The following is a 20,384-nucleotide window of genomic DNA, read 5'->3' as shown; positions in this document are numbered from 1 at the left end:
GCTTGATTGAAGTCTAAGGCTGTCCTGATTCTATTAGCGATTACCTTAGTAAACACCTTATACGTAACAGGCAGTAAGCTGATTGGTCTGCAATTTTTAAGGTCCTTAGAGTCCCCTTTCTTGTCAATGAGGATTATGTTTGCATTCTTCCATGGTTCCGGTACCGTCAATGCCACCAGGAACTGCGTATACAGGGTGACATGTTTTTCTAGAACGATATCCCTCCCGTTCCTCAGCAGATCTGTAGTTATCTGATCTTCACCTGATTTTCCCTTTTCATAGTTTCTAGGGCGTTCTTGACCTCGTCCTTTGCCACTGCTGGAACGTCTGACTGTTTTTCACTACCGCCAATCTCATTACAGTCCTGACTACTTTGGCTGCTGCAGAGATCTGTATAGAACTCCTCGGCTACTTTGACTATCTTATCCATATTTGTGATTACGTTGCCCTCCTTGTCCCTTATCGCATACAGCTGGTTTTGCCTATGCCCAATTTCTTCTTTCCCGCTTTAAGGCTTCCCCCGTTCTTTATGGCATGCCAATTTTCTCCATGTTTTACTTCCTTACATCGGTCACATTGCGCTTATTGATTAGCTTTGATATCTCGGCCAATTCGATCTGGTCTGTTGGATTGGAAGCTTTCATACTCTGGCGTTTCTTAACCAAATCTTTCGTCTCCTTAGACAGCTTACCGTTGTCCTCTCTAACTATCCTACCGCCTACTTCTACCGCGCACTCATTAATGCTATCTTTGAAATTATTGTTCCTTGCCCCTAGGGTAATGTTGCCATCCTCAGTTAGAGCTGAATACATAATCTGTAGCAAGACCCTGAACTCTTCTGCCCTCCCCCTCACCGCTAATTCCGCTCACGGCGGAACACTTTACCGCGACGTTTATCACCCTACGGGTCAACGCTGGGTGCCCGTTGCCAGATCGCTCCCTTCGTTTTAAAACTGTGGAGGCTTACCACGACGACCCCACTGCTGGACATTTAGGCCACTTTAAAACTTACGACCGTATAAAGAGCCGCTACTTCTGGCCTGAGCTTTCTGCCAGCGTCGCCAAATACATTTCATAATGTCCGTCTTGCCAGCATCGCATGCGTTCAACATCCCCTCCTGCTGGCCTACTGCAATCTCTACCTTGCCCATCTGTGCGCTTTGACACGGTCGCCATTGACTTGTTTGGTCCTCTCTCTTTAACGTGCGACCGCAACCGTTTCGTTGTCACTGCAATCGACCATCTAACGCGGTCGTTGAAACCACACCTCTTCGCTCCGGTGCCGCCTCTGAAGTCGCCAATTTTTTTCCTGCGTGCGATAATTTTGCGTCATGGTTCTCCCCGTATTTTCATTAGCGACCGTGGAAAGACATTTCTTTCTCAAGTTCCTGAGCAAGTGCTGCACGCCACCAACATCGTCCATAAGACTTCTTCTAGCCACCCTCAGACCAACGGGCTCATCGAACGGTTTCATCGCACTTTGTCCGACATGGTATCCATGTATATCGCTCCTCATCACCGGAACTGGGACAACGTTTTACCTTTCGTCACCTACGCCTACAAATCCGCTATTCAGCGCGCTACTGGTTATAGCCCTTTCTTTTTAGTTTATGGCCGTCAACCATCGACAGTATTCGACACTACTTTCTTCTCTGCTCCCTCTACGTCTGAATGTCTGGGCAAAGAGTTCGCCACTCGTATGGCCCAGTGTCGCCAACTTGCCAGTTTGAACACTGCAGATGCTCAACAACAACGTAAAGGCCTGTATGATCAACGCCATAGAACTCCCTCCGTTTACTCCAGCGGTGAAGTTCTCATGTGGACACCAATCCGCATTCCTGGCCTGTGTGAGAAGTTCCTCCATCGTTACCTTGGCCCTTACAAAGTACTCCAACAAACGTCTCCTGTGAACTTATCGCGTTATTCCCTCGCACACCGTCGCAGATCGACGTCGTCGCTCCAAAGAGATCGTCCACGTCTCGCGCATGAAGCCTTATGCTTGTCGTCCCACATCCCTGTAATCAGCGACCAGGTTGGCCGCTCTCTTGTCGGCGGGGATTTGTGTGAGCGCAACGCGTGAACTTTCACCTCTTTCATCTGTATAGACCCATCATCATCATCATCGCTGACTGCTGCTCGGAGCGTCGCGCGCTGTGTGCCAGCTGGTTCTGAAATAGAACAGACGTTTTGTGCAAGTGCTGTCCCACAATATATATATATATATATATATTGTTACGGACGACAAGGAAGAAGTAGGCAGTGGCGCGGGCAGGAGCGCTCGCGCTAGCCCCGCGAACTTTCATTAAATGTCATCTACCATCGCCATCGGTCATGTTCTGTCTCCTGTCTTCATCGCGTTGCCGCTTCGTAACATTTGGTTGGAGGTGCGGCGTACGACATCCCCATCCTCGCCTTGGAGCATCGAGGCCATCTTCTAGCCGGGAACATCACCGAGGGCCCAGGGACATCGCCGAACAGCTTCGCCCAGCCCTTCAAGCCCTGAACAACTACCACCGCCCAGCCCCCAGCCCGGACCTTAAGACAAGGAGAACAGACATACCAATCAGAACCGAGATGAAGGACCCGAAAGACCCGAATGACCCAAAGGAACCGATGGACACGAACACGCAACCCACGCCCAAGCTACCCGTTGTGACCTCGAGCCATCGGTCCCATGGACTCTGGTGACGGATGGTTGACAGCTCCAAGGGAGGCGGATCCCCCATGCATCAGACACCGTACCGGCAAGCCGTTCTATTCTTCCTTCTTCCTCTTGTTCTTCAAGCATCCAGACACGCCCATCTTCGTGCCATCAAATCATTAATATCGCTAAACTTCCTCGTCCACAATCGGAACGATCGCTCGGTGGCTCCGGGTCATGTTACGGACGACAAGGAAGAAGCAGCAGGCAGTGGCGAGGGCTGGAGCGCTAGCGCTAGGCCCGCGAACATTCAATAAACGTCATCTACCATCGCCATCGATCATGTTCTGTCTCCTGTCTTCATCGGCTTGCCGCTTCGTAACAATATATATATTGTGGAAGCAGGCCAGGTCGAGAGGGCAAGGTCGAGACGGCAAGGCAAGGGATGCCGTGTCTGGCGTTTTACTGCGATGACAAAACCCAGGTGCGCGCCGAAGCCGGCGCCGCGGGACGATGATGATGGTATGTGCAAATGAAAGAGGAAGATCATGGCATGTACAAATTAAAGAACGTTCACAAAAGGCTCACACAATCTATCCGGGGGGTCGGAAGCGGCCAGCCTGGCCGCTCCTAACTAACCGATGCATCGCGGCGCACAAATGGTTTCAAGCGAGGCACATGAACAATTTCAGTTCCACGGTGGCGTCGATCAGCTGGGGGATTAACAGGCGTCACTTTGTAGTTCACTGGGGAAGTTTGGCTTATGGCCTCATAGGAACCTACGTAGCGGTGGTGGAATTTGTCCATAAGGCCTGGGGTGCGCAATGGTGTATAAAGCCGTACTTCGTCACCAGGACGAAAAGAGACCACTCGATGTGCAGAATCATAGCGAGTCTTGCGGTTTACCTGGCACGCTGCCGTGTTGAGGCGGGCAAGATGACGGCATCTGGCCACACGAGATAAAAAATGGACAGGTACTGATGTGGAGTAGTCGGGCGTAGATAAGAAGGAAGCGTTGAGAATCGTAGTGGGAGGACGGCCATAAACAAGGAAAAATGGAGAGTAACCGGTAGTTCGCTGTGCTGCTGTATTATAGGCCAATGCGACGAATGGTAGAACAGTATCCCAATTTCGATGATCTGGAGTGATGTACATGGATATCATGTCCGACAAGGTGCGATGAAATCGTTCAGTGAGACAATTAGTCTGGGGGTGGTAGCTTGAGGTTGTCTTATGAAGTGTGGATGACGCGTGAAGAACTTCGGCGACAACTTTCGATAAGAAGTCTGTACCGCGGTCACTTAGGAGTACCCGAGTAGCGCCATGACGCAATACAATTGATCGCAAAAAGAAAGTTGCTACTTCAGCGGAACCAGTCGGTACAGGTGCTGTCTCAGCGTAGCGTGTGATGTGGTCGACAGCCGTTATAATCCAATGGTTACCCCCATCGGAGAGAGGTAGGGGACCATATAAGTCGATGCCGACTACGTCGAATGGCGTGGCGGGACAAGGAAGAGGTTGTAGAAGGCCAGCAGGCGAAGAAGTCAGTCGTTTGCGACGTTGACAAAGAGGGCAGGCTGCAACGTATTTGGCAACGGTGGAAGATAAGCCAGGCCAAAAGAATCGTTTTCTCACTCGGTCGTAGGTTTTGTCAAAACCAAGGTGACCGGCAGTAGCGTAATCGTGGAGAGCCGTCAGTATATCGTGGAGAGCCGTCAGGCGAAGCACACGCGGCACGACTGGTATCCAGCTAATTCCATCAGGGCAATACAAATAGCGGAGTAGGATGCCATCTTCGAGCTTGAAATTGCGAAGCTGTCGGCGAAGCCTAGCCTTGGGCGGGTCCGAAGCGCCGATAAGGCGGTCGATGATAGGATGGCAGTAGGCATCGGCAAATTGCTGTGAGCGGAGAGCGTGCTTGTTCTCAGAGTCGTCAAGACAAACGGTTGTGATATACGTCGGGCAAAGAGACGGTCGGCTCTGGTCAGAGGTGGAAATGCATTGGGAAGAAAAACAGCAAGTTGATTCCGAAAGGAGACAGCGAGAGAGAGCGTCGGCGTTTTGGTGTTGGCGACCCGATTTATGAACGACGTTGAAATTGTATTCTTGCAGGCGTAGAATCCAGCGGCCAAGTCGGCCTGTCAAATTTTTTAGTGAAGACAACCAGCAAAGAGCATAGGGGTCGGTCACAACTGTGAAGTGCCGACCGTATAGGTAAGGGCGAAATTTTTGGACAGCCCAGACGACGGCAAGACATTCCTGCTCGGTAATAGTGTAGTTTTTCTCAAGGTGGAGTCAAGGTCCGACTGGCAAAGGCAATCACTTTCTCACGCGATGTTGCATCACGCTGTAGAAGTACAGCGCCAAGACCGTGACCACTGGCATCGGTGTGCAGGATAGTTGGAGCGCTGTCACTGAAGTGGCCAAGAACAGGATCTGATGTAAGGGCGTGCTTTAGGTCATTAAATCAGTTTCGCACTCTTCAGTCCACACGAAAGAGCTGCGTGCTTTAAGTAGCTCATGAAGTGGTGCAGCAATAGTTGCAAAATGCCTTATAAAACGCCTGAAATAAGACGCGAGGCCGAGGAAACTGCGCAAATCTGTAGTCCGATGTGGACGAGCAAAGTTCAAGACCGCGATAATTTTTTCAGGATCTAGGCGAATGCCGCCATGGCTGGCCAGATGTCCCAATATTATAATTTCCTTCTGTGCAAAGTGGCACTTCTTAGTGTTGAGCTGAAGGCCTGCCGAAGCGACACATGTGAGGACTTCATTCAGGAGCGTGAGATGGTCATTAAAGGTTGCCGAAAAGACAACAATGTGTTCAAGTAACACAAACAGGTTCTTCGTTTTAGGCCACGAAGCACAGTATCGATCATTCTTTCAAATGTCGCTGGTGCATTACAAAGTCCGAAAGGCATAACATTAAATTCGTGAAGGCCATCGGGTGTTGCGAAAGCGGTTTTTTCTTTGTCGTCCTCGTGCATAGGTATTTGCCAATAACCTGGGCAGAGGTCGAAGATCGAGAAATATTCGGAGCCTTGGAGAGAGTCAAGGGCGTCATCAATTCGCGGCATCAGATATACATCTTTGCGGGTAATTTTGTTGAGTGCGCGGTAATCAACACAAAAGCGTACAGAGCCGTTCTTTCTTTTAACTAGCACTACTGGGGAGGACCATGGGCCTGTTGAGGGACGAATTATATTGCGATGGAGCATGTCATTTACATTTTCTTCAATTACTTTTCGTTCAGAGAGGGAAACCCGATAAGGCCGTGGGCGTACGATAGAGTTACCTTCAGTAATGATGCGATAGTGCGCAACTCTAGTCCGTCCCAGTGGTGTGGAAGGGGCATCAAAAATGGCTTGGTGGTGTCGAAGCAATGTCAGCAGTTCTTGGCGTTGGTTCGGCGTGAGTTTAGGATTAATAGCCTTTGCGAGGACAGAAAGAGAGACGTCTGACGAAACGCGTTGCATTGGCGGAGGGGCGGTGAGCACCATCAGGCAAAAAGGTTGAACATCCACCATGCAATGCAGAGAAGTTCCTTTTGGGAGCACGAGGAATTCACGTGAAGTGTTAGTGGCCACTACTGTCGCTGAGCCGTTGTGGAACCGCACAACACTTGACGGGAAGGCGATTCCGCGTGCAAGATGACTATATGAGGGTGCTATGAGTACGTCCCCGTCAGTTACGTGGTCAGAAACAACAGTAAGCAGTTTTTCGCACTGAGGAGGCAAAACAGTATCAGCGGCGGCAACGAGGGGATGATGTCGTTCAGAAAAGTCAGACGAAAAATCGCTGTCTGTCATATGGATAGCACGGTCACCACAAGAAATTAACGCTGAAGCGGTTGACAAAAAATCCCATCCAAAAATCATCAGATGCGCACAAGGTGAGAGCACAGCAAACTGCACATGATGGCGGGTGCCGTCGATAACAACTCGTACGGTGCATTTCGCTGAAGGGCGCAAAGGGACGTCATTGGCTCCACGGAGTTCAGGCCCATCATATGGTGTTGTCACTTTTCGCAAACGGTAGCACAAATCAGCGTGAATGACAGAAATTGCAGCCCTTGTATCAATCAAACCTTAGACCGGTAATCCTTCAGCGATAACAGCAATCACGTTATAGGGGCGATCAGGATGACTTTTAGTAAGTTCGCAGAGTGCAGTTTGACCTCCGGAAACTGCAACACTTAGTTTTCCGCATGGCGGACAGGGAGAGCGGTTGCGGGGCGCAGAGGGGAAACTGAGCGGTGGTATGGGGAAAGGGACCGCCCTCGAGATAGATGGGCGCCACTTGGTTGAGACGAGGATACCGGCGGTGGAGAGGATCGACGAGGTGGGCTGGGAATAGGTCGCCGCTGATAATATGAGGGTACGTCACTTTTGAAGGCGTCGTAACCACGCCGCTTGTTTTGAATGCGCCGACGACAGAAGCAGGATATATGTCCTCCGATGCAACAGTAGTAGCACACTGGGCGAGATAGGCGCCAAGGTGCGTAATAGGGTGGCGTTGGCTGAGCCGTCGTAACGGCGTTGATGTGGTTGTAGGGCGCTGCCAGTTGGGGCGGCGGAAGAAAATAAGGGGGTGATGCTGCGACGTGTGCGTAAGTCGATGCTGGACGGAGTGCAGGAAGGTCGGACGCCATAGGCCAAGTGATTGTTGCCAGCTCATCTGTAATGATGTTGCGGAAACCGGCGTCAGCAGAAGGTACTGAAGAATGATCGCACCCGTGTCGACAGACAGGCTTGGGGGCTAGGAGCTCCTCCCGGATGATGGCTGGAATCAGTGCCCGCAGATCCAGGTCAGCAGAGGTCGGGCCAGTAGCAATGCCGGGCTGCAATCGGGAAGACTGCAGCTGGTCGATACGTTGGTAGGTCGCAATAATGGCGTCAACAGTAGACGGATTCTGGGCAATCTGGGTGTTATATGCAACAGAATTAATGCCTTTCAAGATGTGCTGTACGCGTTCAGGTTCCGGCATGGTGGGACTAATACGCCGGCAAAGTGCAAGTATGGCCTCTATGTAAGACGCGTACGACTCATCGGGGCCTTGGAGGCGAGAGGCGAGCTTATTCTTCGCGACCTCAGTCCGAACTGCTGGGTCCGCAAAATATTGGCGGAACTGTTGCTTGAACGTGGTCCAGTTAGTGGTGTGGGGTTCGCGTTTAATAAACCAGGTTCTGGCGACCTCAATGAGGTAGAAAGAAACATTCAGAAATTTTAGAGCATCGTCCCACCGGTTGTAGTTACTGCAGCGTTCATAGGTGTCCAGCCAGTCATCGACGTCTTCATCGCGACGACCAGCGAGCAGCGGCGGGTCGCGTTGTCGTGTGGGCACAGTCGGAGGGGGTGGTGCAGCCGAGGTAGAGGGTGCTGCCGATTCGTGGGTACTCTCGGTAGCCATAACGATGGTGGCAGGCGGTAAACAGCGAACGGAACGTAGCTCCAGCGAGAGGCAGGGCACAAAACAGCAAGGGGATCAAGTCTCACCTCCACAATTTGTGGAAGATGGCTAGGTCGAGACGGCAAGGTCGAGACGAGAAGGCAAGGAATGCCGTGTCTGGCGTTTTACTCCGATGACCAAACCCAGGCGCGCGCCGGAGCCGGCGCCGCGGGTCGATGATGATGGTATGTACAAATGAAAGAGGAAGATCATGGCAAGTACAAATAACGAACGTTCACAGAAGGCTCACAATATATATACCTTAGAAGCGTTGACTCATAGTGAGGGAAAATGAAAGGAAAAGGAGCTTTAATTAATATGTCAAAATCACAGAAGGTAAAATTGAATATTGTAAAGTGCAACAAGCAAATTAGGACGAAAAATTTCTCTGGTAACTCAAAAAGCAGTGCTCCACTTTTTGAAGCTCGATCAGGACGCCTTAAAACACGAAGACGCAAAAAGAAATTTAACCATGAAGATGCCACATGTGCAATATGTGGTAAATCCAGAGAAAACATTGTCCATCTTATACTCGAATATGACGGTACTCCTCCGGCAATTTATGCCGGTGCAGTTGCTTTTCCCGAGGCCTTATAGTTTTTAGATGCCAGTGGCCGGTTAATTAAACTGTGGTGCAAGCTAACAAAAACGGTTGGAAGATAGGTGGCTTAAAAGCTAAAAACTGACATAATGTTATTAAAACAAACATTCAATAAATGGAATGATTGTATAGTTAACAGATCCTAAACAATAATTATTATATAGGAAAAAACATGATTGAAACTGCTACCATGCCGTTTTAAATGGGACGCTTCTATATTACAACCCTCCATTCACAACCGCCTTCATGGCGCGTATTGGCCCTTGACCGGGTAGGCACATATCTCCCATTAACAGAGTGCATCTAAAATGTGATGCAGATAAGAACTATGACCCGTTTCTCACACGCCTGGAGGGATCTTGTGGTTTTAGCTCTCGTCTGGCTATAGGAGAGGTAGTAGTTGAACTCCCGATGAAAACAGATTTTTATTTAAGTGCCACTGTGTAGGATACTTTCTGCGTACAGATTCTGAACACGCCACTCATGAGCCAAGAATTGCTTCTTCCTTAACAGCACGTGACCTATCTTTGGGATAAAACGAGGCTACCCAGGTTTCATACATGTGATAAATGCATCCATGCTTTGTCACTGGCGAGCACCAGGCAGTAGAAACAACAGGTTAAATCAAAAACCTTGATTTCGGGGAGAGGGGAAGCCCTGCGAAGAGATACTGAATCCACTTCTCCAGCGCGTGTGCTTGGAATACATTCGCCAGACGAGATTCGCCTTCAACCTAGACGGGGAAGCTCAGGGGGATTACATGTGACTGGAAAACGCAGGTGCCAGGCGGAGAGCACCCTATTTTTTGTTTGATGCCCAAAGATGAGGCTTAAAAGCGATGAGCTTTCCCATGCGTCATGACAATCAATTTCCTGCCATTTCGAACGTATGGCGATATTGGTTTGTCAACATGATGCTCATAAAGTGACTTTGTTCCTACGCGCCTGCAGGCTTCAGTTTGAAAAATGAAGTAGAAAGTCAACTGTACTCTGCGCATTATTGTGATTGACCTATCTGTCTTTTACAATTATTTGGGTTGAAATTCTATTCACGGTGTACAGTTTTATTTCTGCTTTCCTGATAGAGATATTCTGTTTCTTCATTGCAGCCAGGTTAATGACATTTTAGTGTGCTTTTAAGAAGAATGATTTCTACGTTCCCTCAAACTGTAGAGCCTTCTACCGATTCTATTCAATCGAGTCCCAGAAATCAGGCATTTTTCACGCCATCTAAACTAAAAATATACTTTCATTTTGAACTGACAACATAAAAAGCAGATTCTTTAGCAAAACAGAAATTCTTCGCTTCTGTGGAGCTAAATCGCTACTCATTGTTAGAAAGATGGGTAAAGCAGTGCTGGTGACAAAGAAACCCAACGCTAAAACATCCAGCAAACTTAGTTATTTATTGCTATGTAGATGAATGCAGAACATTCAGAGCGCCACAACAGAAGTATATGTAATTTATCTTATGCCGGACTATGCGAACCATTTAATGGCAGCTTGTTTGTGGCGATTGTATTTTGGCGGTAATCGTGATTGTGAAGTCCAGACAACCAAAGGACACTAAAGTACAGTCTACCACTCAGCTGTTAATTCTTTCTCTAACACTACTTTATTGAATTCATTACCACAAGGACTCCCATACAGAGGAGTTATTGAGAATCAATGTCAGCTACTGCTGATTAATCGTCGTAAATTGGCCTTGCACTGACGCCTATCTTCAAGCACAATCCAATGTTATTAGGCTGTCCAGTCTTGTGACGGCATTCGCAGCCCGGATCGCATTGAGGCCTGTTTAATGAAGGATCGCACTGTAAAGAAAAAAAAGTAGTAAAACTAAAGACCGTGAAACGCACATAAAGTGGCGAATTGTCAGTACATGAATACATATCAAATTCACAAACTTTACAATGCATTTTGTTCACCTGGGTTAATGTGCGATGCAAATTTTAAAGCCTACTGATATTCGAAATAATATTTTGGTCATTATCTTCATTATTATCATCAGCCGGACTATACCCACTGCAGGGCGAGTGCCTCTCCAGTATTTCTCCAATTAGCCCGGTTCTGTGCGCAGCTGCCTCCATTTAACCCCTGCGAACTTCTTGACCTCACCCGCCCACCTAACTTTCTGCCGTTGCCTGCAACGCTTTCCGTCCCATGGAATCCAGTTTGTTAGCCTAAGTGACCATCGGCTACCCTCTCTTCGCACTACATCTCCTGCCCATGCCCATTTCTTCTTCTTGAGGCCCACTAGAAGGCCAGTAACTTGAGTTATTTCTCTCACCCACTCTGCAGGCTTCCTATCTCCTAATGTTACCTCTACCATTTTACGTTCCATAGCCCTTTGCGTTGTCCTCAACTTAACTAGAACCCACTTGGTTAGCCAACACGTTTCAGCCCCATATGTGAGTGCAGGTAAGATGCAACTATTGTGTACTTTCGTCTTGAGCGATACCGGTAAGCTGCTAGTCATAATCTGCGAGTGCTTTTGCGCTCCATCCCAATCTTATAATTCTTGTTATTTCCATTTCATTGTCCGGATCTCGGGTAATACCTATCCTAGGTGGACATATTCGCCTACTATTTCCAGTGCATCGCTACCTAACGTAAAGTGCTGTTTTTTCCCGAGGTTGTTGAACACTACCTTAGTCTTCTGCATATTGATTTTTAAGCATACCTGTGTACTTTTCCTGTGTAGGTCCTCAATTATTCTTTGCAATACTTTGTCACCTCTGGGATAATATTTGCGGTGTGAACACAACAGAATTCGTCCTAAACGGCTAAAATACAAAATTATTCCTTTCCGTAAGCTGTTTAAGCATATGTTTGTTTGCAAAAAAAAAACAGATCGCACGAAATTACCCCCTTTTGTGCCACATTCTACAGCTGATGCCACACAGCATATGCTATACTACAAGAATCCCTACAACGTTTGAAGGGCCCAATTGTAGATCAACTGTGTTTTATCTATATAGAAATATATATTGCCAAATTTCTGAACGCTTTTTCATGGTAACTTAAAGAAAACAATTTTTTCGTCTATCCGAGGAATGTTAACAGATTACATTGTAAACATAAAAAATGTATCGGTTGACCATTCATAATATTTATTTTTTCCCTCTTATTATATATTGTGTGCTCTGTATCACAGAACTACCTCATTTTCCCACGCGTGAATTGCTCATTCTCATTCTACACACAATGAACTACGCTGCTGTCATCGTCGACTTTTATTAGTTAATACTCGCTGTTTCCACTCGCAGCTTTACCTTTATCTATGTCGCGCAAGATGCGTCGGCAGGTATCCCGGAAATTCCGACCATTCGCATTTTTTTCAAAAATGCTCTTGCTTATGCTTGTCTTCGCACGCGGCTGTATTTAAAAATTTATTCACCGCCATTTTATTGAGCGTTGATAGGTGCGTTTCAGATTCTTATATCGACGACCGTCGTGCACACTTTCTGTTATCGCCATCGCCGATTGCTTAGCGTTTATGCGGGCGCACATCTCAGCACAAATAAAGAGATTCTGCCCCTGAATTTTGAGCCTCTCATTTGTCACCAATGGCATTGTCACCACTATATCTTCTGGTGGGGGTGGTGAACTACAATAACGTGTAATAGCCGGGAATATGTCAAATATGGCCTGATCTTCAAGCAGCCCCGGAACCCCATCTTCGAGCGACTCGATCTCCATTCAGAAGACTGAAGTGAAGAAGACAGAATGGGCCTCGTCGAGCGCGTGGCAAGGTTCAATGGTTGGAACGACACAGCGAAGATAAGGCAGTGCCTACATCGATCTTGAAGTCTGTGCCCAAATCGGTTTTAAGACATTATGGAGCTTGTTTTAAGGATTGGGAGATGTTGAAGAAGAAATTTTGACGACATACTCAAGTGTCGGCCGGATGCAAAGAGCCCAGGCAGTTCTTCATTCATGACTTCAAACCACAAATGAGCCTACCCCGAATTACGTTTAGGAGATGAGTGCCTCTTTTGCCGTGAGGACCCTACTGAAAACGTCTGTATAAAATTCGTACAAGAAATTGTATACAGGTTTACTGCACAGGATATGGGATACAGAATAGTGGGCTATTTTAGGAAATTCCTGTACTGCCCTGGAAAGTGCGGAATAAAACCGCGCGGAGCTCTGACACTGGAAGGGCCTGTGTGGTTGATGGCCCTCGTTTACGGAAAGAAACGCGTCGCTAGACTGAAGAAAGCATGCAAGAATAAAAATAGCACGACTTCATTTAAAATAAAAATAAAATAAAAAAGAAAATTTTCTATGCCAAGTATTGTATCAAACTTTGGTCATCATGGCCCTAGAAGGGCATCTTAACCACTACTCTACGGCGGGTTATGGTTACTGCGGTTATTATTCAGTATATGTAGCTAATTTTTCTTTTTCGTACTTTCTATATTTTCCTTTGCTGTAGAATTTGTAGCCGTAATGCACCGATCGCCCTTTAATCATGCTAAATTTTTTATTAGGCTACCACGAGTGTTTACAAATGTCCCGTATTTGTATGATGCGTATCTGTATGATGAAGATTGTGGTATCTTGAGATTTGCCTGCAATAAAGCAGGCAAATCTCAATATATCACAATCTACTAGTGCTGATGTGTTTTTTGTCTACAAACGCGTGTAAGTTTTCCTACATACAGAGATATCCGGCGCACTAATACTTGTAATACTGGGCGTTCTAGCTTCACGTGCTACAAGCGGAGCCGCGACGACAATGAATACACTTCCGACTGAGCGGTGTCAATATGTAAAAATTCGAGGACGCGTCGCCCGGTGTGCGGCTATCTGCGCATCTTTAGATGGTCAGCGATGCTTGCTTATTTTCCCTCGAGCAGTTCTTTGTCATCGCTAGCGAAACGATACGTTCGCGCTTCCACTTTCGCGTCGAAGGCGGCAGATCTTAGTCGCAGATACGAAGACGCACCGCAAGATTGTACGAGCTCTGCAACGACTGTTGTACGCCCAAAAGCGATGCGGCGCGCGTATATGCTTGCTAAGACACAACGGCGTCGTATGTTCGAGGTATTTGTGAAAAGAAGCGCGCTCTTTATATACAAAATGTTGCATAACATGTTTGGTGTCATGCTTATTTAGTGCACTGGCGTTTCTGGCATGGTCATTCTGTGTGAGTTTCATCGATCGGCCTGGCTTCTGTTGAGAAGCGGAAATACTCTGCCCGGTATCAGTTCCAGATATGACGCGTTCATCCTGTTTCTGGTTAATTGATACAGGCTGAACCGAAATGAAACTGCGCGGAGCTCTCATTCCGGAAATTCGTGTATGATCCGTGGCCCTTGTTTCTGAAAAGAAAATTGGACGCTATAGGCTGGAAAAAGCATGCAGAGCTACAAAATAACACGACTTCATTTGAAAAAGAAAAAACTTTACATGCGATTCGAACATTGCCTTCTGAGCCAGCAAGCATACACTTCACCCACTACACCAAGACGGAATACGGTGGCGGTAGTTATATTTTGGCTTATGTAGTGGACATTGCTCTTTCGTACTTTGTGTACTTTTGTAGGGTGTAGAATTTGTGGTCGAAATTGAACAATCGCCCTTTAAACACGCTGAATCTTTTTCCTGGCTATCACGAAGCGTTATCCGTGTCACGCATCTTTAAAATGGATCGCTTTCTTGCAGACAAACCTCAGAATGTCACAATTTACTAGCGCTGATTTGTTTTTTCATCGTCTTCGTTCTCATACAACTTTTGCTACATATACATATAAGTGGTGCACCAACATTTGTAATACTGCTTGTTTTAGCTTCACCTACTGCCAACGGAGTCACCACGTTAATGAATTTACTTCCGGCCAAGTGTTTTGCATACGTAAACACTCGAGGAAGCGACTCCCGATGTCCAGCTGACATGTGCTTATTTAGATGGTTAGCGATGTGTTTCATTTATTCTCGGGCATATTTTATCCTCGCTAACGAAACGCTACGTTCTTGCTAGCACTTTCGCGTTGAAGGTGGCAGATCTTCAGTCGCAGATATGAAAATGCAAAGCATGATCGTACAAACTGCAGCGACTGTTGCACAAGCGAAAGCAAAACGCGATGCGTGTATGTACTTCCCAGGTAGCACAGAATGTGGGGCCCCAGTAGGTCCGATGTAGGCAAGTGGGGCTGGGGCAACCATCATAAAACCTGCATCGGTCCCCGATGGGGCAAATGTGGGCAAGCCCCATTTGGGCTTGCCCCTGCTCCTCCTGCATGGGTCCCATAGCGGCGTTTCTTGGGCTAATGCAGAGCACATTCCTGCATCCAGACCACAAGGGTCCCTTGCCGGATATTTGAGGGCAATCCAACCTAAATGTGGGCTTTTTATGGGAGAGCCCTCATAGATCCGAAGTGAGGCCGCCCCCATTAAATCTTTGTGGGACCAACATCGGCCGTAGTAGGGCAAGAAAACGGACATACCCACATGCTGCCCAAATCGGCCCCTTGTAGGTTACTTGAGGGCAGGTGAAATATGAATAAGGGCTCAATTTTGGCAAGCCCTCGTGAAGCCCAAATGAGGCAGCCTTAGCTAAACCGCTTTAGGTCCCACATAGGCTGTAATGGGGTTGGAAGGCGGGCGTGCCCGCATGGTACCAAAATCGGTCCTTTGGGGGGGCTTTGAAGGCCCGTGCAACAGCAGGTGGGCTCTAGGTTCAAAAACAACGTCCAGCCCAATTGGGGATGCCCACATAAAACTGCTTTATATCCCACATGGGCCGTAATGGGGCTGGAAGGCGGGAGGGCCCGCATGATACCAAAATTGGTCCCTTGTGGGGAATTTGAAGGCACGTGCAATAGCAAGTGGGCTTTAGGTTCAAAACCAACACCCAGCCCAATTGGGGCTGCCCACACAAAACCGCTGTAGGTCTCACATCGGCCGTAATGGGGCTAGAAGGCGTGCGTGCAATTGCGTAATCATTGTTTACAACCTTTATTTGCATTAGATGTTGCCCTAAATTACTATTATAGATGATTTTGTATAACAGTTGTGGCCATGTTTAGTCGATTAGAAATTTACATGGCTTTAGTTCTCGCGCTCGTGAAAATTGCGCTACAATTACTAAAACAAACTGATTGCTAACTGTTGCCTCTTATGTGGTTGCTTTGGAGAGCCTGCAACTCGCAGTACAATATTACTGTTCAGAACACACATCTCCATAGCCTGAAGAAGATGTACATGAAGTCATTTCGGCTAGATGAATGTTATGAATTATTGTAAAATTTAATATTGCGGCTGTTTAGAAAGTGCAGACATGTATAAAGTAATTACTTATTATGTGCCTAAATATTGATTGGGAAAACTTGGACTAGGGCTTTCCATCAATTTCCTACGTCGGACCCCTATGAGAATAATGTGGGCAAGCCCAAGTGTGGCTACCGCCATAGAACCTGCATTGGTCCTATGTCATTTTCTGAGGGGCTAACTGAAATAAAAAAAAATGTTCCTCCAAAGCGGCTGCCCAAATCGGTCCAAAGTAGGACCATCGCGGGGAGTTGGCGGGATGTGCCCTTTTAACAATGTCGGAAAAATGTGGGCAGCCCCGCAAGGGCTGCCTGCATCGGCCCCTAGTGGGACCAATTGGGGCTTTGTCGACAGCCCGCTTAGGGCCTACGTCGGCCCCTCTTGCAGCACCCACATTGAGCCCAACGGGGCTGTCCTGCATTGCCTACATCGGGCCCACCGGGGCCCACCCTTCATAGCCCACTTTGTGCTACCTGGGTTGCTTGCGCACACATCCGCGGCTTCATATCTTCTAGGTATTTGCAAAAGAACGCGTAATCCACATATACAGAAAAGTTGTAACGTATAATATGCATGGTTTCATGCTTATTTAGCGCGAAGGCATCTTCCGATGTGATCATCCTTCTTGAGCTTCACGATCCGCCCGAATTGTGTTGAGAAGCGGAAATACTCTGTCCCGTATCAGTTTCATTCATGACGAGTTTGCTTGTTTTTTGTTAAGCCAGACATGACCTGTCCTGTACATGAGCTGAATACAGGACTGGTCTGCCCTGTTTCATATCCATACCGGTTGGGATGTCATGTATGAGATGCATATTGGAAATGGTCTGTACTGTATTAACTCTATATCGTACTGGACCGTCCGGTTGAAATTCATCCGGACATGCCCTGTCCAGTATAAACCCGCGTAGGCTTTATTAGGACCGGTCACAGTGGTATAAAATTTAAACGGGATAATACAGGACCGGTTCAAACCCATTTGGCGCGATACGGGAGTTTTCAAAGGGGAACCTATATGAACCAAAATGGAGGTGACATTTATGATGTAAAGCGTTGATGAGTCGATTCTTACAGGGCTTGTCACAAATGCGCCAGAAACCCTGCCGAATTTGAAAACGAATCTCCACCTTGGAAAAAGCGATGTGCACCTGGACGCGCCCCCACGATCATCGACTATAACGGGTCTTCACAAGCCATTACAGCTGTACACGTGACAGCGGATACAGCCTTTGGTACAATATACGCGAAGTGAACCTTGAACAGCTTCACCAGCTGCTACCATCACTTCAACAGTCCCATGTAACGATTCTTATAGACATCGTCTTCGAAGGGGTACAGCAGGCACTTGGTATACCCAAAACTCAGGCTGCCTTTCTGAACAACAACCAGCCATCAGTTACGCCCAAGTGCTATGTAGCTCGCCAGCACGACGTGCGACGCCAAGCATCAGTTTACGAATACCGCCCCGTGCTCTCCACTAGCCTAGATTACGAGGAACGCTAAAGCACCACGAAATTCTACACCTAGAGAACTTTTAACAACAGTCACCGATGTATTCGTTGTGGTAAGGCAGGCCATATCCTTAGACAATGCGCGTACGATAGGCCGGCTGCATCATTTCGCTATTGAGGCCCCACGTCCCTGTCCTGGCACAAGACTACAAAACATTGACCACTACTTGCACAGTCAAGAGTGTCCACACCACCGGTATTGCTCCCCATCGTCGTTCAGCGCCCGTTTTGTTTCGCCGGGCCACCGATACAGGGCCACTGTGCAAAAAATGTTCCCCAGCCCCCGTAGAGGAACAGATGAGCGTATTTTGGAGGTGAGCTTGCTCAGCCGCGAAACAACGAAGATCCTCCGCCGCTGAAAAGTCACGATGAAGCCGCAGTTACGGCATTGCTTCTAATGACGACGCCCTCCGCGAACACGCATTCAAGCTTCAAAGTAACACCGGAGCTACGCGGACAGCGACTGTAAGAACCCGACCGGACTCAAAATTTACACCGCCTCCCACTCAGCAGAGTGACAATGCTGTGCCCGACCGTGACCTCCTCACTCGCCGAAGTGTGAGGTCAAACACCGAAGCCATCATGCAGTACGATGACATGAACAATTCGCCTCACAGTTGCTGTCGATGGTCGCACGGTTAATGCCTTAGTGGACGCAGGAGCAGGTTTTGTGATTAATGGAGCGTTCTACGCCCAACATATGAAAGTGATGACCACTTGGGTGGCTCGCTGATCTGCAGTGTGGTTGTAAGCTTATTTCGCCATCCTGGTGATGCATCACATGAATGATAGTAAATGGACGCACGTGCCCTTCGATCTTTGGTGTCGTGCAGCACCCCTCCCGTGTCATAATAGTAGGTGGGAAATTTTGAAGGAGCATTGGACGATCATCGACGAACCACGTCATGCCTTAGGACGAAATCGATGCATAACATCGTTCTGAACATCCTCGACGGAGGCTTACCCATGGCGCCCCGATCAAAGTGTCGTCGCTTGCGTGGGAACGCAGATAACGAACCCGCCGAAGACATTGTTCCTCTTGGAACGAGGCGTCATTGGCACGAGGTATAGCTCCTTCCGGCATTGAAACGTTAACATGTTTTTCGCGAACATTACCGAAGAATGTCGGCATCGGAACAACGGCACGAAGGTTGCTTTCCTCGACCACATAGTAGACACCGGGGACATCTTCACCCTCCCCGAACAACCTGAACATTATTTACCAATCAAAGACTATCAGCCCACGTCCCACCTACATTCAGCGCCACCTCGAACCAGATAAGCAATTGTTTTATCAAAGCTGCAGCGATTGCTTTTCATTAGCATAACAGGTGTGCCAAACTGAACTGACGAACCAGCTCATTGCCACCGACGACCACACCCGACCTCTGCGCCAAAGCCCTATAGAACTAGTACCACAGGATCGCCACACGATCCGCGAATAATTTACAGAAATGATTCGAGAGGATGTCATCCAGCCATCGAAGAGAAGAATACCTGGTTGGCGCCAGTTGTACCGAAGAAGAAAGGCGGAACACATCGATTCTGCATTGGTATCACGCTTGAACAGCGTATGAGAAGGCGGTCTACATGCTCCCCCGCATCGACTACACACTGCGTCGCCTTTGCAACACTCAGTGATTTTAATCGATGGACCAAAAGAGCGTATGCCGAGAAACTAAGGCCGGCAAAAGAGACGGCGAAAAAAACCGAGGTAATAACAGCAGATGGCCTCTTTTAGTACATGGTAATGCCCTTCTGTCTATGCTTCGCACCAGCCGCATTCCAGCGTGTAATGGATACTATAGTGGCCGACTTGAAGTGGAAGATTTGTCTTGTATATTTAGGCGACGTCGCAATCTTCTCTTCCGACTTTGAAAACGACTTGAAAAGGATTCGGATATATCTCGATGCAATCAAGGCGTCAGGGCTAACATTGAAACCTTAGTAATGCCACTGCGTTCATGAGAAACTACGGCTTCTAGGGCACATATTTATTAAGAATGTTTTCGCCGAGCTCTAGAGAGAACAGCTGCGATCACAGATTTTTCCATCACCGGCCGACATAAAGGATGTGCGTAGATTCCTTCGGCTGTGCACTTATCAACAGCTATTTGTCATGAATTTATTTTTCGCATCGCCAACCGCTTTAAAACAATCTACAAACACTGACGTACCTCTGAAAAAGGCAGCGCAACAAGCAAAATTATATGACGAAATTAGGCGCCATCTAGTCCCCTCTCTCCTTGGCCAATTTTATGCAAAAGCGGAGACCGAAATTCACAACGACGCAAGCAGTGTTGGCCTAGGCACCGTTCTCGTTCAGAAGAGTACCGGACAGAATACACTTATCACGTACTCTCGCAGGTCCTTGTATGGGGCCCTTCAAAGCTCCGTCCATGTTAGAACGTCGACCATTCAATGTGGTACCAGATCACCACGCAATAAGATGAAGAGTTGAGCTAGTTAAGTTGACATGTTTCAACATTTTTGTATGAGCATTTGTATGAGCTTTATTGTACGTGTTCTTTAAATAAATTGAACAGTTAATAGTGCTGTTTCGGAAAAGGCCTCTCTGCCTTTTCTTTTCAATAAATCCATCTATCTATCTATACTCGCTTGCCCTTCGTTTGTTGCGCAGTGTGTTTTGGAAAAAGATCACCACGCGCTCTGTAGACTCGCCAACTTTTAAAGTCCTGCCCAATCGTCTTGCGCTTACGCCTCTAAGAATTTAACATCAAGCTAGTCTACATGTATGGTCGCAAGCATTCCGACACAAAAGGCTTGTCACAGGCCCCATTTGGCGGTCCTGCGTAAGTAGATGACGATGGTGCCTTCTTCGGACCGTGAAGCAGAAGCAGGTTTGCACAGTAGCAGCGCTGAGGATCTGAGTTAACGGGTTGCA

Source organism: Amblyomma maculatum, chromosome 5, assembly GCF_055883805.1.
Source record: "Amblyomma maculatum isolate TAMU_Amacu chromosome 5, ASM5588380v1, whole genome shotgun sequence".
NCBI lineage: Eukaryota > Metazoa > Arthropoda > Arachnida > Ixodida > Ixodidae > Amblyomma > Amblyomma maculatum.
Note: the sequence above shows the minus strand (reverse complement) of the source record.